We start from the raw sequence: 12,605 nt of genomic DNA on the forward strand, positions 1-12,605 counted from the left end.
AGCTACTTGCCACTCTGGCTCAGGAGTTTCTCTGAATTGTGCTGCCCATGGCAATAGAGATGTGACTGGCAGGGTAAGCAGGCTTCCTGATTAGGGGAAGTAGACTCCTATGGGAGGTGGGATAACCTGCTGGGCTTTAACTGAAGGTTCATTGGAGGTCCTGGCCCGAGTGCCTGTGGGTTTATCCACTAGGGGGTGGGGGAAGTCACAATGACTACTTTTTGTCTAGTTTTACATACTTTGCCCACAGATCTTTTGTTCTTTTTGATCCCCCGTTTCTTGTCTCTGTGCGGTTCCCAAGTTTTCTGTTTTTCCTTTCTTATTTGGGAGGTGCATGGAGCATAGATTGTACTCAGATATGGAGGACAGTTGCTGTTCCATTCCTTGCCAGTTATGCCAGTGGGTTGAGATTCCTTTTAGTGACTAAAGCCAGCTAGACATGTGTGCCTTTTATTTGGACATCTTCAAATTCCAGTGTTGAGGGAGAGAAATTCTCTTTTTCCTTCCTCCTGAGGTGTAAAAAGAGTTCCCAGAGGCTTAGAAAAGTTGTCTCCTACCCCCTCAGCTGGGTGTGTTGGCAAGGGAGGGGAAAATGAGACCCAAGTCTCTGTTGTTGGGGCAGAGTGCTTTGGTGGTTTGGCAACAGCACCTCTGCTCTATCTAGAGAGATTTGCCCTGAGGATGGTGAGCAATTGTCTGACGCAGACAACTGAAATCCTGGGAAGTGGATGAATGAAACTGTGGATCACCAGCTGGGGTGGTTTCGTCTCCTTGGGCCCACAGTGCCTGACTTGGCCTCCCAGAAGCCTGAAGTCCCTCCTGCTTGGGGCAGCAGTGTCTCCAGTCTCCCACTTTGCTTTCTTTTCTCTCTTGGAGGGTCACTTGGGTCTGGTCTGGCTCCAGGGCAGGAGGAAGTTACGCTTAGTGGGTGGAGCAGTTTCACCATGGGCTTGTCAGACCTGAAGGCAGAGGGCTGGGTGTCCTGAGCATGATGAAACTTGCAGGTGTATTGTGCTTCAGGATTGCATGTTTCCTTTGATGCACTTGGCTTCATTTTTATCCACCTGTTCATTAGTGTGGGTTAGGCGAAACAGGTGAACCCTGAACAAGTCACATCGAAACTAGGATTGATTTTATTTCCCTCGAAGCATAGTCCTCCTGCAGCGTTGATTCTTAACTCTTGTGGGAAGGAAACAAGTGCTTGGCAACTTCATTTCTCTGGAAGGCCCCCTTACTCTTGAGTGTCAGTATTAATGCAAACTGAGAAAATTTGAGAATGGAAAACATTATTTAAATAAAAGCATTGTCACGTAAATGTGCTTGTGGTTTTCCCTCAGATTTGAAGTTTCTGACCACTGTGGCTTCTCTGCATTTCCTGCAGTGGCCAGGATGTTGAAGGAATTTCTGTTCCTGAAGACAGGCTGCTGGCAGCGAGGTACTGCTTGTGTTGATTGGTGGCAGGAGACGCTCTTCTATTACCATCTGTTGGCATTGCATCTCCCCTTTACAGTGATGTTTTCCTGTTTTTAAATTTTCATAGCATGGTAGCACATGCCTTTAATCCCTGCACTTGGGAGCTCTGCACAGAGGCAGGCGAGGCCAGCCTGGTCTACAGAGAGGGTTCTAGGATGGCCATGGCTACACAGAGAAACTGCCTCGAGAAACAAACAAAACAAAGCAAAACAAAAAAACAAATAAAATTCAAAATTTATTTTATTATTGTCTAAAGGTAGAATTATTATTAAACTTACGATTTGGGGGTATAACTCAGTGACAGAGGCCACTTGTTTAGCTTGCTTGAAGCCCTAGGTTTGTTACTCAGCACTGAAAAACAAAACAAGACAAAACAAAATAAAAAACACCACAAAATTCCACTAAAACCCAGAAACCTCACAAACAATAGTATTAAAACTCACAAAAGTACAGGAGGCAGAGGTCGGTGGATGTCTGTGAGTTTAAGGCTAGCCTAGTCTACAGAGCTACTTCCAGGACAACCAAGGCTACTTACTACACATAGAAACCCTGTCTCAAAAAACTAAGCCAAACCAAAACCAAACCAAACCAAAACAAAACAAAAAAACTCAAGAAAGTTAAGGGTACCAGGATCCACAGGCTCATCCCAGGCTGCTTCATGACCCCCACCAGTTGACATGTTGGAGTGTCTCTTTTCTTACATGTAGTTTAAAGAATAAAAGGGGTCATGTGCCTGGTTACAAGTGACTGTTGACTAGATTACCTGTGTGAATAGGCATGAGGGACCAGTGTCCTGGACTTGGCTCTGCCTGAGTCTTCAGCCGCCTGACCAAGCTTTCCTGGCCTTGGTCTCTAATAGGCTTAAGCTATACTTGGATTTCATTTCTCCCAGAGGCCTGAGGCATAGGTGTGGTACTTTGCTGTATCTGGAAGAGAAGTGACAAACTTCTCTTGCCTCAGAAGTATGTGGAGACTGATCAGTACCAGTCATGTTCTTTAGGCAGAACTTGGCCTATTATCATTGTGGGCTTTGGCCTCTTTTTTTGTGGGCTTCTGTGGAACCTGGAGTCTAGAGATGCTCAGGCTCAGTATACCGAGGGCAGAATGTCTGAATGGTTGTGCTTGTTGCTCAGGGTAGCTTTTCTTTACATTTTATTTATTTTTATATGTTTTGTGGGTGTGGTGTGGTGTGTGTGCCATAATACTTGTGTGGAGGCCAACTTGAAGGAGAATTCTCTCCTTTCATCATATGAAACCTCGGAATCTAACTCAGGCTTGGTAGCAGCAAGTGCCTTTTCCCACCGAGCTATCTTGCTAGCCCAAAGTAGGGTTTTGAGTGGAGAAAATGTATGACAGTATGGGGCTCAAGCACTGAATGCCGTGTTTCTGTAAATTCAGGCTGACAAGTTCCTGAGTTAGGCTTTGAGTAGACTGTGAACTGCTAGCTCTGATTGTATCTAATTTCATGTAGCTCAGCATTTTACATAGATGAGCCCTGGAGGAACATGTCTGTACATGCTGGCAGTGCAGGGTTCCACAACTGGCAGGGAAGGGACTTTGTAGGTCATAGGCCTCATCCTCCTCATCCCTTTGAATAGAAAGAAAGTGCTATCTGCCCACCTGCTGGTGTGAGCTGGGTTAGTGCTGGAGGCTAAGGAGCCTGGGGGGGGGGCCCCCTTTAACCTTGGCTTTTGGCTTTTGTTGCAGGCCATTGGAATACCTCACAGCTCCACCCCCCTCTTCTCTCTCATCTGGCCCTTGGACAGATGTTGATATCTGGTTGCCCATACTTTCCTTGGCCTTCCTTCTCCATGTTCCCTCAGGCCTTGGTTGTTGACACCTCATCTCTGATTTGCCCTTGATCTTTGTTTCCTGCTCTCTGTCCTTGTTCTAGAGCCCTCATTCTGTGGGTGCACTTGAGACACCTCTGAAGTCATAGCCTCACCTCATGCCTGTTGTCCTTCTTAGCCTTGTGAATGTGGAAGCCTGACACAGGGTGTGTGTGTGTGTGTGTGTGTGTGTGTGTGTGTGTGTGTGTGTGTGTGTGTGTGAGAGAGAGAGAGAGAGAGAGAGACAGACAGACAGACAGACAGACAGACAGACAGAGACTGAGAGACTGAGACTGTCTCTGCCTGTGTCCTCCATGCCTGCTGTGTTGTTTGGTTCTCTTGTCTCCCTTGTCTTGTCCAGAGCTTCACCTGGCCTTCCAGACACCCTTCTGTGATATCATCTTCCCACCCCACAAGCGTTCATCCTGTAGTTTGGTTCCTTAAGTCTTTTTGCCCTCACTTAAGCCAATTCCATTTGCTGTGCTTGGTCTTTATCTTCTGATAGGATGACAAGCCATCCTACTCTGAAGTAGGTCCATGGGGCCCTTAGTATCACCCTTGTCTATTGGGTTCCCTGTAGTTGTGTGCTGTTTCATGGTCAAGACAGGGTTCTCTGTATGTAGTAGGTTGCCCCTCAAGGGAATAGGGAGTGAGAAGCATCAGAGGGAGGACCTGCCAAGGACAGATTCAGGTGTCTTCCTGTCATCTGAGCACAGAGGATGGCAGTTTGTAATCAGTAGACCAAGTTTTCCAAGCTGGGCAGCTGGGACTATTTTCATGCTTGTATGTGAACTAGGAAGCTGTAAAACAACAAAATATCTGTTTCAGCTCCCTAAAATTGTTCCCTCTCTATCCTTTTTCAAAAAAATTGGGCGGTTGACAGTTTATTCTGACAGTTGGTTCTTTTCACAGATCCTGTAAACTCTGTGGTCTATGTGTACAGATCATCTGTCCTTTGGACATTCTAGTATCCTGACACCTCCCTGCTGCTTTGTGTTATGACAAAGGGTCTGGGACCTGTGCATCTGTAGTGTGACCCGAAGAGTCATTGGAGGGTCTTTGTGTTATCCTTCCCACACCTTGACATAGAGTTCTTGTATAACCCAGGCCCTGGAGTGATGGGATTGTAGACAAATGCCACAATGCCCTTCTTGATCAGTCTGATACCTCTCAGCCAAAGGCGTTGCTGGCTCCTGTGTTGGCCTTATGGGCACTGGGTGTACATACTGCTGCCCTCCCTTCCAGGTGTCATTGGTGCTGTGCTGAAGACATGGTTTTTGCTACAGCCTCAGCCTTTCCTTGCCTATGCTTCTTTTCTTGCTCCTTTTGTCTCCCTCACTTCCACATGGGGCCAGTACTGACCTTGCCTGCATTGCGGAAGTTTGGGCTTTGGTCTCTGACTTCAGGTGCCTCAGCCATACTGGACATTCCTCCATGTGCCCAGGTACTTGCCTTTAAGCCTGGGAAGCTCCATGGTATTGGGATACCTTCAATCCTGGGCTCTCTGTGGGAGGAGTGTTACCACACTCTTTCACATTTGTCAGTTGATTGAGGAGTGGTTATTTTTGCTTAGAAAGCACTAGAAATTGAAGTAAGTAGCAATAACACAGATTTGAGGGGCTGGAGTTATCTGCACTTAACATTGGTCCATTTTCCTATTGTCTAAGGTATTTCCTATTGTGAGTTTTCTTTCTTTTTTTTTCAATTTTTATTTTTATTTTTTGAGTTTTCTTTTCACATCATGGAGATTGCAGTGAATAATTGTGTTTTTGTTGCTATGAAGAATTGATTCTCTAGAACTGGCTATGCTGGTCCATGCTAGTAATTTAGCACTCAGGAGGCTGAGGCAGGAAGATCATGAGTTTGAGGTCATCCAGCTGTATAGGAAGATCCTGGCTCATATAAATGAACAAACAAACCTGAACTTGATGTTTTAGCTTTTCTTTATATGAAATTCTTCTGGTAATGGGATGATTTCTTTCATTTATGTGATGGAAAGGGGGCTTTGTTTCTCTAGTAAGGAAACACTCTCTTTCCTGGAAATCTTGCCTCTGGGATATGGTCAAACCTGAAACTGCCCAGTGGGTGGTTTGTATCCTGAGAATTTGGACTGATCCTGCAGTTCAGAAGTGGCCCAGGGGGGCTGGAGAGATGGCTGAGGGGTTAAGAGCACTGGCTGCTCTTCCAGAGGTCATGAGTTCAATTCCCAGCACCCACATGGTGGCTCACAACCATCTATAATGAGATCTGGTGCCCTCTTCTGGCATGCAAGCAGAACACTGTATACATAATAAATAAATCTATAAAAAAAAAAAAAAAAGTGGCCCAGAGGCACTGCCATCTAGGAGCCACTCAAACTAGAAATGTTCATGCATCGGTGGTCACAGGGCTACTCAAAGAGCTGGGGCTGTGAGGAAGGGCATGATAAGAAATACCATTTCTGATTCTAATGAGCTATTTATCCTAATCGTTGACAACCGATTTCAGCAATCTGCCTACTGGGCAGGTGATGCTTCTGGCCTGGATGGTGCTCCTGGGGCTGGGTTCTGCCCTATATCCGCGCACTCCCTTTATAGTGTCGGCTTACTGCTCTTCTTGGGACAGTGAGACCGTCAAGATGTCTCTCATTTTTATTTTTATAAGGCAGTAGATGTGCTAGGCCTCCATTTTCTAGGCTCTACTTTGTGGAAAGAGCTTCTTTCCCCACAATGCTGGAGGAAGGGGCTTTTTAGGGGTGACCTGTTCTGGATGCCTTTGTATTGTGAAGAAGCAATGAGGGTAGATCCTCTGGTCTAGACAAGAACCTGACTGGGTGCTCAGCCTGGGTTGGTGGTGTGGGTTTTGGCAGTCTGCTTGGGTTTTGACTTCCTGTATGACATGTTTAAAGTGCCTTCTAGTTCTCTCATCCCTTGTTTGCTAAGCTTTTCATGATGGAGAACTTTCTTAGTGTTAGGACAGAGTCAAGAAGAATTGTTTGCCCTGCGCCTTGTCCCATCTGTGAGGTGGTATGGGTACAGCAGTGTCCTTCGGAGAGACCAGAACCTGTATTAAGTGTGTGTGGTAACCTGCTATTCTAATATTGTGCTTTCTGAGTTTGGTTTAGTGCTGGTCAGTGTTCCCAAGGTTTCAGATTGGTGAGCTTCTCAGAGACCTTGCATTTCAGTGACAGCCACACCTGAGCTCTAGTGCAGGGACCTTTCTCCAAGGGCCTGGGGTGGAGTTGTTTTTCTTGGCTTGAATTTGGCAATGCCTTCAGGGAGCCTCAAACCAGCACCTCTTGCTTGGCAGGAGGGTGAACTTGCTTCTGTGTGGCTCTTCAGCTTGTGATTTACAGGACTTGGAGATCATGCCCCAGGGAGGGGAAGCTAGCCTGGGTGGGGAGCAATAGAAAGGTGGGGTGGTGGTTTAGGATGATTACTGGGAAACTCGTTTTGTTTGCACCTTGCGCTGAGCTAGTTTCTAGAACAACAAAAACAGACATGGTTGCTCCTCCTGTGCTGAGAGGTGTTTTTTTCCAAACTGTTGGTGGTATAATTGCCTTGGTGTTGCCTGTGCTGTTCAGAAAAGCAGGTGGGTTTATGTTGGTTCCTATTTTATACATCCCCAAAAGTGGGGTGTGTGTATGAATTAGTGTGAATGCCCCAGTTCCTCTGAAGCCTAGAGTCACTCTCCCCCCTAGCACTGATCAACATTGGAAAGGTTGAAGTACTGTGAAAAAAAATTTTTTTTAAATGAAGTATGGCCTATGCTAGCTGTAAACTTGTGGTCCTTGTCTTGTGCTCCAGTCTCCTAAGTGTTGTGGAGATGCCTTTTAAGTGAAAAAATAAAAATCCTCTCTTTTCCTTTTTCCTGGATGCTTCATGGATAGTTGCTTTTTTTTTTTTTTTTTTTTTTTTCTTTTTCCCCCCTGGGACAGGGTTTTAGTGTGTAGCCCTGGCTGCCCTGGAACTCACTCTGTGTAGTTGGTTATTTTTATTCTATGCTCTTTGGGGTCCTGCCACCCAACTCCCAAATAAATACATGGAGACTTATTCTCACTTATAAATGCTCTGTTTTAGCTTGGCTTGTTTCTATCCAGCTTTTCCTAAGTTATCCCATCTATCCTTTGCCTCTGGGCTTTCACCTTTCTCCATTCTATATACCTTTTTTTCCTTTTTACTCCATGACTGGCTGTGACCTGGGTGGCTGGCCCCTGATATTCTCCTCGCCTCCTCTTCTCACTCCTCTTCTCTTCTCCTGTTTATTCTTTTTGCCTGGCAGCCCCACCTATCCTTTTTCCTGCCTCGCTATTGACCGTTCAGCTCCTTGTTAGACCATCAGGTCTTTTAGACAGCCACAGTAACACAGCTTCACAGAGTTAAAGGAATGCAACATAAAAGAATGCAATATATATATTAATATATATTATATTATATAATATTCCACAGCATAAACAAATGTAACACGTCTTAAACTAATATTCCTCAATTGCTCTGTAGACTAACATGGTCTCAAACTCAGAGATTTGCCTGCCTGCCTCCTGAGTGTTGAGATTAAAGGCATAGTAAACTATTTTAGTCAGCAGTCTATACGAGTTTTCACAGAACATTCCAAGTAGATGTGTAATAATCAGTGTAGATATTAGATTTAATTCTACTCTAACAAGTTAGAGAAGATACAGATATTTTTACCCTCAAATAATATTTTTATCAATTACTTGGGAATTCCATATAATGCACCCCAATCATGTTTGCTTCCCATTCTTCCCAGGCCCACCCTCCCATCCTTTACCCTCCCCACTCAAAAACAACAACAACAACAACAACAAAACCCAAAACAAACACCAAATCCTATTTGTGTTGCCCATATACTCATTGTCGAGCATGGGCAAACTCCCAGTGTCCAGCCCTTAAAGAAAACTGAGTGTATGTCCTTTCCCCCCTTCCCCCCCAGAAGCCGTCAACTGCGAAGAGCTACATTTTAGCATCTTTATTACAAATTTTAAGGACTCTCTTTAATGGTGTCCTGTCTGGACTGTTGTTTTTTGAGGGGGGGGGAGGTTGTCACAGAAGCCTTCAATGTCTCTCCTTCTCAGTTTGCGTCTGCAGTCAGCAGTACCACTGCAAAAGAAGCCTCCTTTCCCATAGCAGCTGGCCGTACCATGGACCATGGGCTTCTGCATGGTTTTGTGGACATCAACATAGTTTCCAGTGACAGCTTGGATCATGGATGTCAACCTGGTCCCTGGGCGGCAACATGGTTTATGTAGGCAGCATGTATCATGGACGTAAACATGGTCTCCAGCAGTAGCATAGATCATGGACATTAACATAGTCATCAACATGGTCTCTGAGGCAACATGGATCGTGGATATCAACATGGCTTCAGGTGGAAGCATGTACCATGGAAGTCTTAATCTAGAAAATGAGCTATTCTGCATCTTGGATATCTTGTTGCTCAGAGTCAGGGTGATCATATGGTTGGGCAGCATGTCTGGGGCAGGATCTCGAGAAGCCCAGGCTGTTGTATGCCACCCTGCCCTTGGTGCCAGCCACCCTGCCAGTACCTCTAGCACCACTGTGTTTGCAGTTGTGGGTAGCGCTGCAGCTCTGTGCTCTCCTCCCCCCAGCAGGGCAAGCAGCGTGAGCAGTGGTGGCTGTGGCAGTGGCAGCAGCAGTGGCACTGGCCTCGTGATGGGCTGAGGCTGGCCGGTGGTAGCCAGAACCTCCCGGCTGCCTGAGGACTGGCCCTGCCTGCTTGGCAATGACATGCTCCCATACATGTGGCTGCTGGTGTGTCTCTAGTTCTGCTTCTCTCCACTGCTCCCTGCTGTGTTCTGCCATCTCTTATTTTACAATTAAATTAAACTATTAATTAATCAAATTACTTAATATTAAGTTTAATATTAAAGTATTAAATTATAAATTATGTGTATATGTGTGTTTGTGAGTGAGTTTGTCATGTGAGTACAGGGCTTATTGAGGCCAGAAAAGGCTGTTGGGTCCCCTGGAGTTACAGGTGGTTGTAAGCCATCTGATGTGGGTGTTGGAAACTAAACTTGGATCCTCTGGAAGAACAGAACATATTTTTAACTGCTGAACTCTCTCTCCAGCCTTCATAGCTGCCTTTTATAAGGTTGAGAAGGCTCCTCCTTCTTTACAATTTATTGGGCTTTCATCAGGAAAGTGAACATGTATTTTTATTTGTTGTTATGTTAATTTAATATATCCCGCTAGTCTTGCATTCCTTGCAGATGAGGGATAAACTCCATTTGTTCTGGTGTAAAGACCTTATAGTATGTTGTTGAAGTCAGTTTGTTAACATCCATTCAGGGTTTTTACATCTGTGTTCCATAGATGTTGGTTGTAGTTTTCTGTTATGATCTTGGCAATGTATTGGAGTAACAGTGACCTCATACAGCCATTTGGCAATCGGTAGTGAAGTCACTAATTTTTTTTGTGGGAGGTTTCTAAACCACAAATTCTATTTTTTTTTTACATGATACAATTCTACTCAAGTTTTTATTTATTTTGTTTTCTTAGAAAAATTCTGTATATGTGTTTTGCCTGTTTGTGCACCACATGCATGCAGTACCCATGGAGGCCAGAAGAGGGCATTGGATCCTCTGGAACTAGAATTTTGGGTGGTTGTAAGCAGCCATGTGAGTGGTGAGAACTGAACTTGAATCCTCTGCAAGAGCAGCAAGTGCTCTTAACTGCAGAGTCATCTCTCAAACCCCAAAAGTTTTTGTGTTTTGACCTGTGCTAATTTCTTTTGAGGTGTTTGATTTGTTGCCCTAAAGGTCATAAAACTCCTTTACCATCCTTTGAAAGTTACTGTCCTTTGACTTTCTCATGTTCCTGATTTTGCACATTTGCCTGTATGTGCTGCTCTTTTTGTTTTTCTTTCTTTCTTTCTTTCTTTCTTTCTTTCTTTCTTTCTTTCTTTCTTTCTTTCTTTCTTTCTTTCTTTCTTTCTTTCTTTCTTTCTTTCTTTCTTTCTTTCTTTCTTTCTTTCTTTCTTTCTTTCTTTCCTTCCTTCCTTCCTTCCTTCCTTCCTTCCTTCCTTCCTTCCTTCCTTCCTTCCTTCTCTCTCTCTCTCTCTCTCTCTCTCTCTCTCTCTCTCTCTCTTTCTTTCTTTCTTTCTTTTTTTCTTTTTTGTTGGGCCTGTGAACCCAGGTCTGAGCTACACCCTCTGGGCTTCTTTTTAAAGCAAGAAAAATTGTTTCTCACACATAGCGGTTCTGATTTCATTATGCTCTGGAATTATAGGTGTTTAAATCATAATGCTTTAAACATGGTTACCATTGCCTGTTTTATGGCTTGTGCTGTGCTCCTGGCTGCTTTCTGGACCGACACAAAGCCTCATGTGGACAGCAGTGGACCTGTGTGATGCTGTCCTGGTACTGTACAGCTGAGGAGGTAATTCAGGAAAGTACCTTTGACTTATGTCCGTCTATATCTGGTGGCACATTGTTCCACAGTTTTTGAAAAATTGGGGACATCTGTTTTGGCAATTACTTTTTAAGCCAGTGACTATCAGGGTTTTGAATATTACTTTGAAAACTGATTGAAACCTGGATTGTTTTTATAACAATATGAAGGCTTGTAATGTTCAGATGTATTTGTAATATAGATACACTGGCTCATTTTAGGTTTTGTTAATTTTGTAAGTTATCTTTGTTAAAGATGGCCCTTTTTTCCCCCACCCATGACTGAAAAGGGAACAAGGGTAGCTGAACATCTGAATGGGAGGTAGGTGCATCAGTGAAAGGGATGTGCTACCTCTGAAAGGTGCATTGAGGCCAGGCCCTTGGATTCCGCCTTGTTTTTCTAGCCAGAGTCTGCTGAGCAGGGAAGATGTGGTCCTTAGAGCCTGCTGGGAGTGTAGCTCTGTAGTGTTAAGGGATACATAGTAGTTTAGAGGTGAAAGTTGATTATTCATGTGAAGTTTGACCTAACTTTTTAAAAGTGAAAAGGATCTAACTTCTGTATTATCCCTCATGAGATTTCTTGCTATAGGCCAGAACAGCTTTATTTAGTAACCAATGGGAACAGCATATATTCACAGCATACAGAAAGACATCCACAGCATGTATATGTATGTTCTTGTATGTTATTACATGGATTTATGCCAGTTTTAAATGCTTATCACTTGTGTGTTTACATGTGTTTATGCTTATGCTTTATTTGCCTGTTTGTTTCTTGAGACAGGATTCTTCTTATGTAGCTCTGGATACCTTGGAACTTGCTGTGTAGACCAGGGTGGCTGTGAGCTTATGGTGATCCTCCTGTCTCTGTCTCTCAAGTGCTAGGATTATAGGCATGAACCACCATGTCCACTTGTGCTTGTGTTTTCCATGTGTATAAATGTGTGGAGTCAGTGTGGCACCAGAGCTCTAATGAAAGAGAACTGGTGTTCCAGTGAGAAGAACCAGAATTCTGGTGAGGACCAGTGTTTTGGTGAGGGTCAGTGTTCTTAAAAAAATTATTCATGTGTGTGTGATATGTGTGTGTATGTATGTATGTGTGAATGTTGGAGCATACTTGACATAATGCATGTGTAAAAGTCAGGAACAGATTCCAAGAGTTGAGAGAATCAGTGTTCTAATTGAAGGACCAGTGTTTTAAGTAAGGGCCGATAATCTAATGAGGACCATTGTTTTAGTATGCTAGTGAGAAAGAATTAATTCTAGTGAAGATCTGATAGTTTTTGGCTACTGCCCTCCAAAGTCATTCATAGTACTGTGTATAGGGTCTGCATGCTGTATGGCTACCAGCACAGGGAGGGTGAGTTTGGGAGGTACTAGATCCAGTGGTAAACTGTGGCAGAGGTTTTATGGAAGGTGAGGAGGGTGGGACCCTCCTCCTGGGTTGACTAAGATGGTGAGAGAAGAGGAAAGACTTCTGTGGCTTCTCACCTTTGTGTGGATCCTTTGGTCTGTAACTCTTATTCTTTGATATCTTTATTTGTACACAGATAACATAGTGATGAGACTTTTTTTTTTACACCTCTTTCTAGTTCAGTCTGTACATACTGCAGGTGAGGATCTGAGCTCCTTGGAGGACTAAACTCCATTGACATGCTCTTGCTATGAGTGGACCTGTTGGAAGATCCCTTTTCTAGACTTTCCTCTATCATGAACTGAATCTCTTCACCTGGTGTTTGGTGGTGTATGTAGGTGGACTATTGTGATCTATCAGCTGGTTCTCAAATAACCACACAGAGACTTATTATTAATTATAAATGCTCTGCCAATAGCTCAAGCTTGTTACTAGCTAACTCTTACAGTTTAAATTAACCCATATTTCTTATCAATGCTCT

The 12,605-nt window shown here is 44.0% G+C and overlaps 1 protein-coding gene across 1 annotated transcript in view; it reads left to right on the forward strand.

Annotated features, from left to right (window-relative positions):
• Tbcd (tubulin folding cofactor D) overlaps positions 1 to 12,605 on the forward strand; it is a 167,564-nt gene that overhangs the window by 29,620 nt on the left and 125,339 nt on the right. The gene's annotated exons all lie outside the window — the stretch shown is intronic.

This window comes from Peromyscus maniculatus, chromosome 8 (genome assembly GCF_049852395.1).
Source record: "Peromyscus maniculatus bairdii isolate BWxNUB_F1_BW_parent chromosome 8, HU_Pman_BW_mat_3.1, whole genome shotgun sequence".
Lineage (NCBI taxonomy): Eukaryota > Metazoa > Chordata > Mammalia > Rodentia > Cricetidae > Peromyscus > Peromyscus maniculatus.